The 11,545-nt window shown below is 47.4% G+C and overlaps 1 protein-coding gene across 5 annotated transcripts in view; it reads right to left on the reverse strand.

Annotated features, from left to right (window-relative positions):
• Positions 1–9,463, reverse strand: part of LOC130149309 (coiled-coil domain-containing protein 183-like) — a 32,244-nt gene extending 22,781 nt beyond the window's left edge. For 2 of the 5 annotated variants that reach the window (XR_008821964.1, XR_008821954.1), the window contains exon 1: positions 331–9,417. The gene's annotated coding sequence lies outside the window, so the exon portion shown is untranslated. Of the gene's footprint in view, positions 1–330 lie in introns of all 5 variants that reach the window. The other 3 variants (XM_056338999.1, XM_056339087.1, XR_008821971.1) reach the window with 2 other exon arrangements.
• Positions 9,464–11,545: the final 2,082 nt, after the last annotated feature.

An 11,545-nucleotide genomic window follows, 5' to 3' on the forward strand; every position in this document is an offset into this window, starting at 1 on the left:
CCAGAGGTCTCTGCACTACTGGACACAGGCAGAAACACTTGTATGTACTGCACACCTTTGTAAAAGCAAAAGGCATTACACCAGCATACCAGAACCTTGCCCAAACCACTTTTCAAACCACTTGTTTGTTAACACACTCACTATACTTCAATCCTTCCACGCATGACAACATCTTCTCAGGGGGCAGGCTTGCCTGCTCTTGATCAGAGAATCAGTCAGCAGAGTTCATATTGAACCAAGCTAAAAACTGGGCCCAACCTCTACATTCACAGTTGGGATACACAGCTCCTATCACAGCGCTCACACGGTAGTCCCACCTGAGGTACATACCTGAAGTTGCATTTCCCACAGATCAAACAGTCCTCTTCAGAGTTCTCTTAAAACTGTGGGCTTGTGGTCAGCGAAAGAAGAGAGTTCCTTGCCTCTTGTGCAGTCAGGGCATGTTCCCCTGCTAAAAGCAGCATGCTCAGGCCTCCCATTTGTGTACAATCTGTTAAAAGAGCAAACCCAAGTCTTAAGGTTATTAACTTGCTTCTTTAAAGATCCTACCATTTGCAGCATTCAGCCCCCAGAAGACTACTTCTGACATAGCAATTTCTCCAAGCAACCTGCCATAAAAGGCAGTTCAACAGAATCACCAACAGCCAGGTCTGTACCCTCGGGGAGAGACCTTCAAAGCTCTTTGGAGGATTGCATTGGATCTGTGTGCTTTAGACCCCATTGTGTGGATGTACTCTTTTACTGGCAAAGGTTTTACATGTGTGGATAGGTTTAAAAAAACTGCTGTAATGATCTTTTTCATAGACACAACAATTCTCTCATACCACATGTTGAGAACTCAATGGATGCTCCTACCAAGGCAGTGTTTCCCTTCTGTAGCCACTGAACGAGCAAAAGGATGGATCAAAACAACATCATCTGAAGCAAGATTTCTGTCTTCCTTCAGCTGTAATTTACAGCTGCAATTTACAGCTGCATTTAATGGTGAAGAGTGTCAGCCTGACAGCTCTGAAGCATGAAGCACTTGATCCTCTGTGCTAGAACGACACAGGCACTGGCCATGCAAGCTGCCTGCATACTCGCTGCCCTGCCAAAGCAACAGGTAAGCGAGGAAAGTACAACGGAGACAGAAATGTTCTTTCTCCACATATTTGATGCTGGCAGCTTCTTGCCTCCAGCCTGCCTGCACCCTCAGGAGCTTGTGAAATGATAACAAGAAATGAAAGTTCCTGAAAATACTTTGCCTGACACACCGCAGCGTAGCACTTCCCTATGCCCACACCACACTTCTGGCTCCCAGCTGCTCTCCTGTGCTTCCCTTTAGTTACCTGGGGAGCATCTTCCCTCTGCAGATTAGGCCAGCTGAAGAACACCCAACTCATGGCTCTAACATTCTTCCCCCTTCTTTTCAACATCTTCTTGGTGGACTCAGCTTTCTGCCCTCCAAATTAGGAGCTTATCATAACAGGACAAGGATAGCACTGTGTTTTTTTCCTGTAAGCCAATAAATACTTAAAATTCTTTATTTTAATATAAAAATTAAGAGGAAAGGAAAAAAATGGTAGCTAAGTGGAAGTTTCATCTGGTGCTTAAAAGATCCAAATACTTATGCTGCAGCCGAGAGCTGGCCCTTAGATGGCTGATCAGGATAAAGCCCCAAATCCTGCCACTAAGGTTTCAAATTACAAATTAACTTCATCTAAGGGAAGGCAAAATGGATAAACACAAACATCGCCATATGTTTATTGGACCTTCTCAGCACAATGGCCCTCTTATGGTACCAACATCTTATCGGTATGAAGAATTACAAATTTGAAGTGCTATTTATAAGCAATGTACCCTTAAATCAACACTAGTGACAAAATAGCCAAGAACTTGACTTGCAGACTGGCAAATGATTTGTGACTTTCTCAACAGCTTCTACTACTGACGAAGCTTACAACCACCTCACCATCTGGGAACCACATACTTTGCTAGTGTTGGTCTGGTTGGAAACTCAGCAGGCTAGCGTGTTCATTCAGAGCCAGAAGGAATGTCATTACAGCAATTCTCATGCCACTAAACTGGTAGCAAGGTATACAAGTCTTTTAATCCCTTTTTATTCTTTTACAACTGCTACATAAAACCACTCTCCAGCTCACCATCCCTGAAAACGGGAAAGTCCCATTTGCCACACACTTTTCACAAACTACACAGGATATGACAGTGTATTTGAAAATACATCAGAATGCATCAAAACAGATACAAACCCCAAAATAAAAGGTGGTAGTGGGAAGTTATTTTCAACCTTGTCTGTTAGATTCTTAAGCTGCCGGTAATTAACATTAATGTCTCTGTATTTCAAGGTCATGATGGCAACAGTTCCACTACTTCTGGATATCAGCGAGAGGTTCTCTGTCTTACACCAGTTCAGGGGCTCTACCTATACTTCTTCATGGATTATTGTTTTTTTTAAATGCTTATCAGGGTAGAATCCACCCCTCACAGAGCAGACTTTAAGTGAAATTACATTATGTTTCTCTTGATTTAAATACATAAAGTTAGCTCCACTGCTACATTCAACCACAACAACATTAATACCTCCAGTTTCATAGACACCTGTAATTTATTTTTGTAAGGAGCAAATAACTAAACATGGAACAACACTCTAGGAAAGAACAAAAGAATGCACACAACCAGCATTTCCCTATTTGGACCAAAAAATAAAAAACTCTAACAGCAGATAAGCCTGAATTAAAAATCAATCACATCTGGATCCCAAACAGGGGATGGGTTACCTTATGCCACAGACCTGGACTTGACTCTTCAAGGAAATCACGCACTAAGGAAAATCTGAGGTGGTTCTGCCGAAGTTTAACTAGAGTTATGAGGTTACAAGTTCCTCTAGGAGGCCACAAATCCATTAGTACTCTTCCTGTAGTATGAGTCAGGAATGGCCATTCCTCCTGGCACAAAATAATCAGTTTTCATTTCTGCAAAGCCTGTGCCAGGGGAATCTTTTCCCCAATTCTCTAAAGCCTCAGCAAGGGGCACCACCACCCCCCTTCCAATGCTGAGCATATTTTCCATTCTTATCAAATTTCTTAACTTCCTTACCAGTATGTAATTTTTTTTAATTTAAACACAAGAGCACTTTCAGATCTGTGTCTGGAATTACCTGTGTCCAAGTCTCATCAGATGATCTCACCTACTTGCCGGCAGCAGAACGCTGGTAACGGGTATGTCCAGAAGAGATTCCTGACTCCTTCCTCTTGTGTCCCAGTGTTAAAGACAAAATTCACACACGACATGGGTACCACTAGGCTTGCTTTAATCACAACTCAGAGCTGAGCCACCACCCCACTGAGTGGCAGAGAACCAAGGGATACAGCACAGCTTATATACACTTACCAAATCATTAGTCAACATCTGAAGTTCTTAGGAGTTTCCTTTGGTCTTGTCGGTTCTGCAGATCCATCACCTAACTCTGTCCCAGTTGATTCATCTGTTTGGTTCCAGGCTCTGCCTCGGTTCCAGGCTCCTCCTTGGATCGTGATCTTCTTTCTGCCAGTTTTAACTCGCACATTCCTTCAAGCACACTTAAGTCTTTGTGAATAGCAATTCCTATTCACAAATACTGTTTTTTCTAGAAACACCTGCGTTTCTGCAAGCATCTGTGTACACAAATTCATCATCTGTTGTTTCTCTGTTCTCCCACTGATTAACTGGACTGGGTGTTAAACCAGCCTTGGATTAGGGCTACACTAGGGACAAGGCCTGGTTCTGCCACTTAGCTGCTTCAGCACTTTAAATTTCTTAATTCAAAACACATTTTCTTTAACAAGCAATAACAGAACAATGGAGAACAGTTAACAATAGTTTGGTCACTGCTGATGACGATTGTAATTTCTGGTGTAGATTGCTATATGTCATATTTATGAAACTAGGATTTGCCGGAAGAAACATGTTCTGTTTCATGCCCACAAATGAGCTCCCTCAGATGAGCATCCACGTTTTAACAAGCCTTTACATCAAAGGCTGTAAATGAGCATCAGTCTGCACAACCAGCTTGGAATCTTCTGTTGTTCTAGGCCCATATTTTTGTCCCATTCAATACCTTGTCTGTGTGATTTGCCTTTTTGTCTGTCCTGTGATCTCCTGCTAAATACTTCATAGGCTTCAGTCTTCTGATACTGCTCCAGCTCCGGCATCTAATGCTCCTTATCTCTTATCTGCTCCACCAAGGTATTGCTGAAAAAAAAGAAGTCCAAGAGTATCAGGGAGTTGCCTCCCCTTCAGGCGGAAGGGAAGAAAAACAACTTGCCAGATGAAGCGCTGATCCATTTCACCTATGAAAACAGGAAAGGAGTGAAGAAACAATTAGAATATACTCGAGATGCAAAGACACAGGATTTCTGGATAATATTACTGTATTCTGGTGTGTGTGTTCCCTTTTTTAAAAAATTCAAATCACTATTCTGTTAACTCTTTTTTTGTTAGACCTAGAAGTAGCCTGCTACTAAGCTACTCAACTGAACTGAGTACAACCTACGCAGGGACTTCAGAATTGCCTTTCTGTGCCAGGATTAAATGCTGCCAAGCAGGAATGCCTGAACAGATCAAGCTTTAACTTTCACATATGTAACAGCGGGGTTCCAATACACCCTTGTTTTCGTGCCCCACAGACAAAAAAGCACTACCATTCTACAACCACATGCTTCGCCCGTCTGACAGGCGAATGAAACATCATGGCTATTAGAATAGAGTAGCACAAAGGTAAAAGCCTATGTGATACCAATTTAAGCTATCTACATTTAGGTTAAAAGAAAACTTCAGGCTAGAAAAAAAAATAAATTTCACATGTGCATAACAGAATGAGCTTAACTGGAGAATACTTTAGGGGAACCGATGAGCTGAAAACCATTTAAGGAGTGGTCACAACACTTGCTAAATGGATCCTTTGAAGAAAAATTTGTTTTCCCAAGTTTGTCCCCCAATGAGTTTAAAATTCAATGGAAGTATTCAGAGTAAACATTAGCCACTGGGTATGCCTCTTATTTTTATTACATCATCACAACAATACATGTAAATAGTTACAAATTTCATGCATTTGCAAACCATTTTGACCCTGCTGAGGACACAGTTAACATTCTGGATTGGGGTGCAAATTTAGTGATGCTGGGTTTGCATTTCTTTTGGACAGTGTATTCTTCCAGAAGACATTAATTCTTCTCTTCTATCTCCAGCAAGGTGCTGCTGAAAGAGTACAGTAACAGACTCAAAACCAGCAGAAGGTTTTCCTCAGCTTGTGTCTTGGATGGATTGTTTTGAACCACTAAGAAAGAGTTCTACTGTACTACCTGTAAAGTAGATGTCCTAGGTTTTCTAGCACAGATCTGTACAGTTCTTTAAATATTTCCCCATACAAGGGAACAACAAGAAGAATGATTTTTAAGGTGTTTGCTCTATGACTACAGTAATGGGTCTTTTTCTAGGGGAGACTTGCTAATTGGTCAGCTCAACCAGTCCTTATTTCAGTCAATTCCAGTCAGCTCAACGGTCCTTATGCTCACCAAACACAAGAAGTAGCAGAACTGAAGGGCTGGAACAGGGGAAGTGTGAGACTTTCTCTTCAACTGTTGTATCGGACAACTAGTTTGCTGTTGCTGGAGCTCAGACACACTTTTCCCCTGGATTACGGGACACTAACCCACACACGATAGTACACTATGACTCCACTTCTTGCTTCAGGAGAATGACTTCATAGTTGTTAGCTAACCAAAACCAAGCTTACTCAGCTTCAACAAGAATGCTGGGCTGTTGTATTAGAGATGGGGGTTCCCAAGCAGCAGTGGCCTTCAGTGCCACAGTCAAAAAGCGCAGGAGAAACTGAAGGGAAGGAAGTACTCAGCAGCCTTTCCCTGACCTGCTACATGCTTGAGACTCACCATTTTACTCAAAAAAGGACAAATTCCCTGAGAATTTAAAAAACAGCATGCAGAATAGAGATTTGAACTCAATCTTCTTCTTCCTAGGTTAAAAAAAAAAAAATATCTGTCTCGGACATAAGAATATGTTAAGGGCAAGGGGCAGAGGGGCAGAAGGCCTTACTCTTCCCCTCCTCTCCCAGGAGACAGCAACATCATTCTCACTACAGATGTGTAACCAAATCAACTGCTTTACCCTGACACACATTTTCCATTATGGTTAAGACGCTATGCCTATGCACAATTTTATAATATCTCTGTATAAGTTACATCCTACAAGCTTAGTGAAAAGTGACAAAAGGAACCCTTGTTTTTTGCATCATCCCACTTTTCATCCAGCCATCATAAAAGTTTTTAAGCATTCTGTCCTTGAAATATTTTCAAAAGCTTAAATGTCCTGATAAATCCATGTGATAGCATCAAGTTGCACTGTGACTTAACTACTGCTTTGCTGTAATAATCTCCCATTGGCAATGAGGTGCAGATGGCCCATTAGCAGTTACAAAGTGCTCTCCAGAAGGAGTTAAAGGAGAAGACCCAACACTGCCTGGGTCTTCATTCACCTATCAGACCCTGCAGAAGGCCACAGCAGTCCCAATTAGAAGGCATCACATTATGACTGAAAGGTGGGAAAAACCCTTTTCCTTATGTAATGTGTGTAGAAAATAGAATATGTGACTCTCACTGTCCTGTCCACCATACAGCTCTCAGCTTGCTTTCTAGGGCTAGCAATGCCTTAAAACACTGTCTAAAAGTTTATTCATGTTAACCATCTCCTCCTTCAGTAACCTGTTCTTTCAGGTCTGCTTGTCTTAAGAATAAGACACCAGATGTTTATATACATTGATGAGTTTGTAAAATAAACAGATCTCCAAAATCCTTGCAGGAGCTCCGACATCCTGCTGAGTTCTCCCTCAGCCACAGTGAATAAATGCCTGCCCCATCCTTCTGAGGACTTTGGCCTTGGGAACTGGTGGGTCTCAGCTGTGTCAGAGTTAGGTACAACAGTTACACCCAGATGAATCACATAAACCCTGGGAGGTTACACTAGAGCAATCCCACCTGTTCTGCATATATTCTGGCACTGTCTAGAGGATACAGTTCTCCTCGGGTCACACCTGGATGAGATGCTACAGCCCTACCAGGGTTCTTTATTTGAACTCTGGAGGACCCGCATCCCTTAATTTGAAATATATTCCTAACCACAGCTTTAATCAAAAGCCTATGTTAACTTCCTCACTAAAAAACAATATTCCCATTTAATAGTAGTCATAATCCAACAATGAAAAGAGAGTTTAATGGTACCCACTTCTCCTCAGGAGGCAGTTTACTACATTCATTGCCTGGCATACCGGTGATGTCTGGGAAAGGGACTTCACGCCTCTTTGCTCAAAGCTGTTCCCTGCGCTCATCCATGAATCACGTATACCCTGTGAGGGGGGACTGGGGGGGCACGGGTGTCCCTAAGGGTTTTCTTCTTCTTTCTCCCTTTGGCCCAGCCTCCTCGTTTACTTATTTCCTGCTGCAAAATGAAAATTGAAGAAAATTCAGATTGAAGGAAATGGATTACCACCTCTGGAAGGAATAAATACTCATGTCTCAAACACCTGCATCAGGAACAAGTTGCTGCAATACATCTTCTTACGGATGAAAGTTTCAAACCTTACTGTAGAGCAATCCTGACTTTAAGAAAAGCCAAAGAAGTTTCATTGTGAAAAGTTGTTTGTAGTATCTCCTGGTCCGCAGGGACAGTAAGATAGCATTTGCATCAACTACTGACTGCAAAACCATGAGGACAGATAACCCATGAAATTATCATCCTAGCTAATGCAACTGCAAATTATTTTTTTGTATTTGTTAGTCGTTTAACTTATTCTTACCCTCACATACCCTTCCCCTGGGTCTTTTGCCCCAGTATCATGTTTGGAGAGATTCTGTGTGTTAGTTAATAATTGTTAACTAGTTATTTTGCCCCTTCCAAATCTTTCACTTTTGTGCATTATGTGCCCAAAATGTGGGTGAGTGGACAGGACAGAGGCTTTTCTATTCTAATTTTCTTTATAGGCTTTCTTTCCAACCAATCACCATCAACAGAGAGAGGAACAAACTCCAAAGCAGGGAACATCCTGAGATTTGCCTGTGGCACACTGTGAGCTCACAGGAGTAACGTAATTACCACTCATCCCCTTGGCTCCATGCTACTATTATAGCAATCTCTGGACAATGCTGTTTTCTTATGGTACATGCAATAGTTCCAGTACTTCTAATCTCTCCCCAGATCAACACGTCCCTGACATCAAGTTAGTTTCAGTTTCCCTTCTGGCATGTGACTACTACTTTAATTAAGCAAGGACCTCACAGATGAAGACAAACTACAAGGAAGAATGTCAAATGCATCTATCCAAAAAAACCACCAAGCCACTTTCTTGTCAAACTTCAGTTCCTTCATGTTTTAGTCACCAAGAATCAGTGCGGGACGGCACACAATGTATAGTCTAAAGCAGTAAGCATAATGCATTCAAAGACACCATGTACTCCCAGAGGAGTACAATGTTACTTTCCTGACTCACAAGAGAGAAAATTAATTGTGGCAGCTGAACATCCAACCCTCAGAAAAAGACGGAATGCAGCCACCAGCCTGTGGATGGGGCTGGCTGAGCTGGAGGGACGCGTGCTGTTCTCTGTACATGAGGACTGCCAGCTTTCCCTAGCCAGCTGTGTGCAGTTGTGCAACACAGGAGAAAAACAGAGAGAATCAAAAGATGACAATGGTAAATGGATGACAATTGGTGATCCTATAAAAAAAAAAATGAGTAGGTACGGCATGCTACAAGGACAAAACTCCATGCTTTTGGTTCCTTGAGAACTCACTGTTACTTCATCTCACCGCCTCCTCAGGCTTCTGCTCAGTGTTTCCAGCAGTATCAGAGGACTCATTCTGCAGCTGCCAAACCAGGGACAAATCCTCCGCCCAATGTGGTTTCTTCACTGACTGTGAAGTTCCACGACCGAAAAAAAAACCCTTTTATCATTGATACTCTGCCTGGTAGCCATCCTGAAAGCAGAAACTGTGCTTCACCCTAAGAAAGCTCTCTGTAATACTACGCTTCTACGAGGCGCCGCTTTTCTGTAACCCGCCCCCGTGCCCGGCCAACCCCCCCCTGCCGCGGGGCTCCGCAGGCGCCGCTCCCTGCCCGCACCGGGGCTACCGGCACCCGCGCCAAGGCAGCGCCCGGCGCACCTGGCCCGGCTGAGCCGTCACGGCAGAGCCGGGGGCGGCTGTGGGCCCGGCTGCAGGGGAGGGGCTGGGGCGCGGAGCTACTGCGCGGGGCGAGCGGGGCCAGGGCAGGTTCAGGGGGGCTCTGGGGAGGCGATCGGCGACCGCCCCCCGGCCCCGATTCTCGTGTCCCCCCGTGCCTCGCCCCCCCGCAAGGCCCGCTCGCCCCCGCCCCCCCCCGCCGGGCTCACTCCCCGCAGCAAAGTGCCCCCCGCGCCGCTCCGGCCCGCAGCGCCGCCAGCCCCCGGCACGGCCCGGGGAGCGCGGCCGCAGACGAGTGCCGGCAGCCGGCACCGCCCGGCGCAGCGCAGCCCCGCGCCCCCCAGCGCGGCTCCGGCCCCACCGGCAACGCTCCCCGCCCCGGCCCAGGACCCGCTGCCCTCCCAGCGCTCTCCCCCGCGCCCGCTGCTCGCCACCCCGGCCCCCGCTCACCTGCCCCGGCGCGGCCGCGGCCCGGCAGCGCTCAGCGGCCGCTCCACTCCCCGCCCCGGCCCCGCCGCCGGCAGCCGCCCCGCTACAGGGAGGGGCCGCCGCCGGCCCCGCTGCCCGCCTCACAGTCCCCCCGCCCCGGCCCTCAGCCGGAGCCAAGCGGGGAAAGGGGCCCTGGCCCGACCCCTCCCCCGGATTCCCTCGCAGCCCCTCGCCCGGCGCCAAGGGGGCGCGGACGCAACCGGAGGGACAGCGGGGGGGTTACTCGGGGCACGGGGAGCGAGGCCCGTGAGCGAACCTGCTGCGGGGCTGGGGGCCCCCGCATTCACCCATCCCCGAGACGCCTCAGCCATAGGCCCCGAGCAGAGAAGAGTGATAGCCCCGGACGGCCAATCAGAGAGAGGATCTCCTCAGGGGAGGACGGGCCCTGTGCCAGGGCGGAGTGACAGCCCCGGATAGCCAATCAGAGAGAGCAAACCCTCAGGGGAGGACGGGCACTACGCCAAGGGCGGAGTGACAGCCCCTGATGACCAATCAGAGAGAGCATCCCCTCAAGAGAGGGCGGGCAGTACGCCAGGAAATTCACTGCTGGCCTCAGAGGGATGTCCTGCTGCCGCCGTTCAAGCTGAGGTCCCCGTTTCCCACCGCCAGCTTCAGCAGCACCTGAGCATCCTCCTCCTCCTGCTGCACTGCCCGGCTCCCCCAGACCCCCTTTGGGGCGGCCAGCTCCCCTGGCAGAGGTCACTGGAGCCAAAAGCGCGACTCGCGGCGGCTGGGGGAGGTCGGGAGGAGCCCGGCAGAACGGGGCCAGAGCAGGCCCTGGGGGTGTTACCGAAAATCATAACCAGGAAAACTCTCCGAATCAAGTGATAGTTCACAAAACTGGCCTTGGGTTATGGCAGCACTGGGTGCATGGGGGAGCTTTCATCCTAACATGCACACCAACATACTTGAGGGTACATGTTATATACAGTAGAGTACTTGCACAGTACAGTACTTCATTTAATTCAGGCACAAGATTGGTTGTCAGTTTCTAGCTTCTAGTGCAAATTAGTACCAATTTTTCTTGTTATTTTGCAATTGCAACAATTGCAACATCTTACCAGCTTGTTTCCTCTTGCAGCCAGAACTTTTTCACTTGGAGACTTCTTTCTGCCTCATTTATGTAACAGTGTTCTTACCATTATCTGTTACTTCCCCAGATTGACTCCCTTGGTAAGAAGTCCTTTCAGTCATCAGTTTTGATGACTCGAGATGGTGAGCACTTGAGCACTAACCATATGAGAGGGTGGCCCAGCCTGACCCAAACTGCCAGCATGTCCTTGGTTAATGAGATCAGTTTGGTAATTCGGGAATTTAGGCAACAGGAGAGGATTGCACAGGTGCCGTTTCCAGCAGCTCCTCTGGTAACACATGGCTGCAGAATGACGGGTGCTGCCAGCCCCTCCTTGTGCATGATGGGAAGATCCTGACCCAGAGCCACCCCACTCAGGCCACACAGGCGCTTGGCTGCCCATCATCCTTTAGTGCTGAACAGCTGGAGCTGCCTAACCTCCTGCTCGGTGGCCGGGATGGTGGGGGTTTGGCCAGGGACCCCCAGTCGTACTTAGCTGCTGGGGTGCTGGATTCACTCTGCAGGGGCTGGAGGAGACCGGGTGCCTGGCAGAGCTGCCTGTGGGATGAGGCTGGCCTCTGCTCCAGCGAGGCAGCGGTGCCTGGGCGCGAGGAGTAGGGCTTAGCCCCCCTGCAACCCCTGGGCGGGTGCTGGCTGTGGGCAACTCTGCCAGCTCAGGATGGGGTAGGCAGCAGGGGCACCTGCCTGGCCAGAGACACCCCAAAACGGGGTCCTGGCTCCCACCCTGATGCAGACAGG

Source organism: Falco biarmicus, chromosome 1, assembly GCF_023638135.1.
Source record: "Falco biarmicus isolate bFalBia1 chromosome 1, bFalBia1.pri, whole genome shotgun sequence".
NCBI lineage: Eukaryota > Metazoa > Chordata > Aves > Falconiformes > Falconidae > Falco > Falco biarmicus.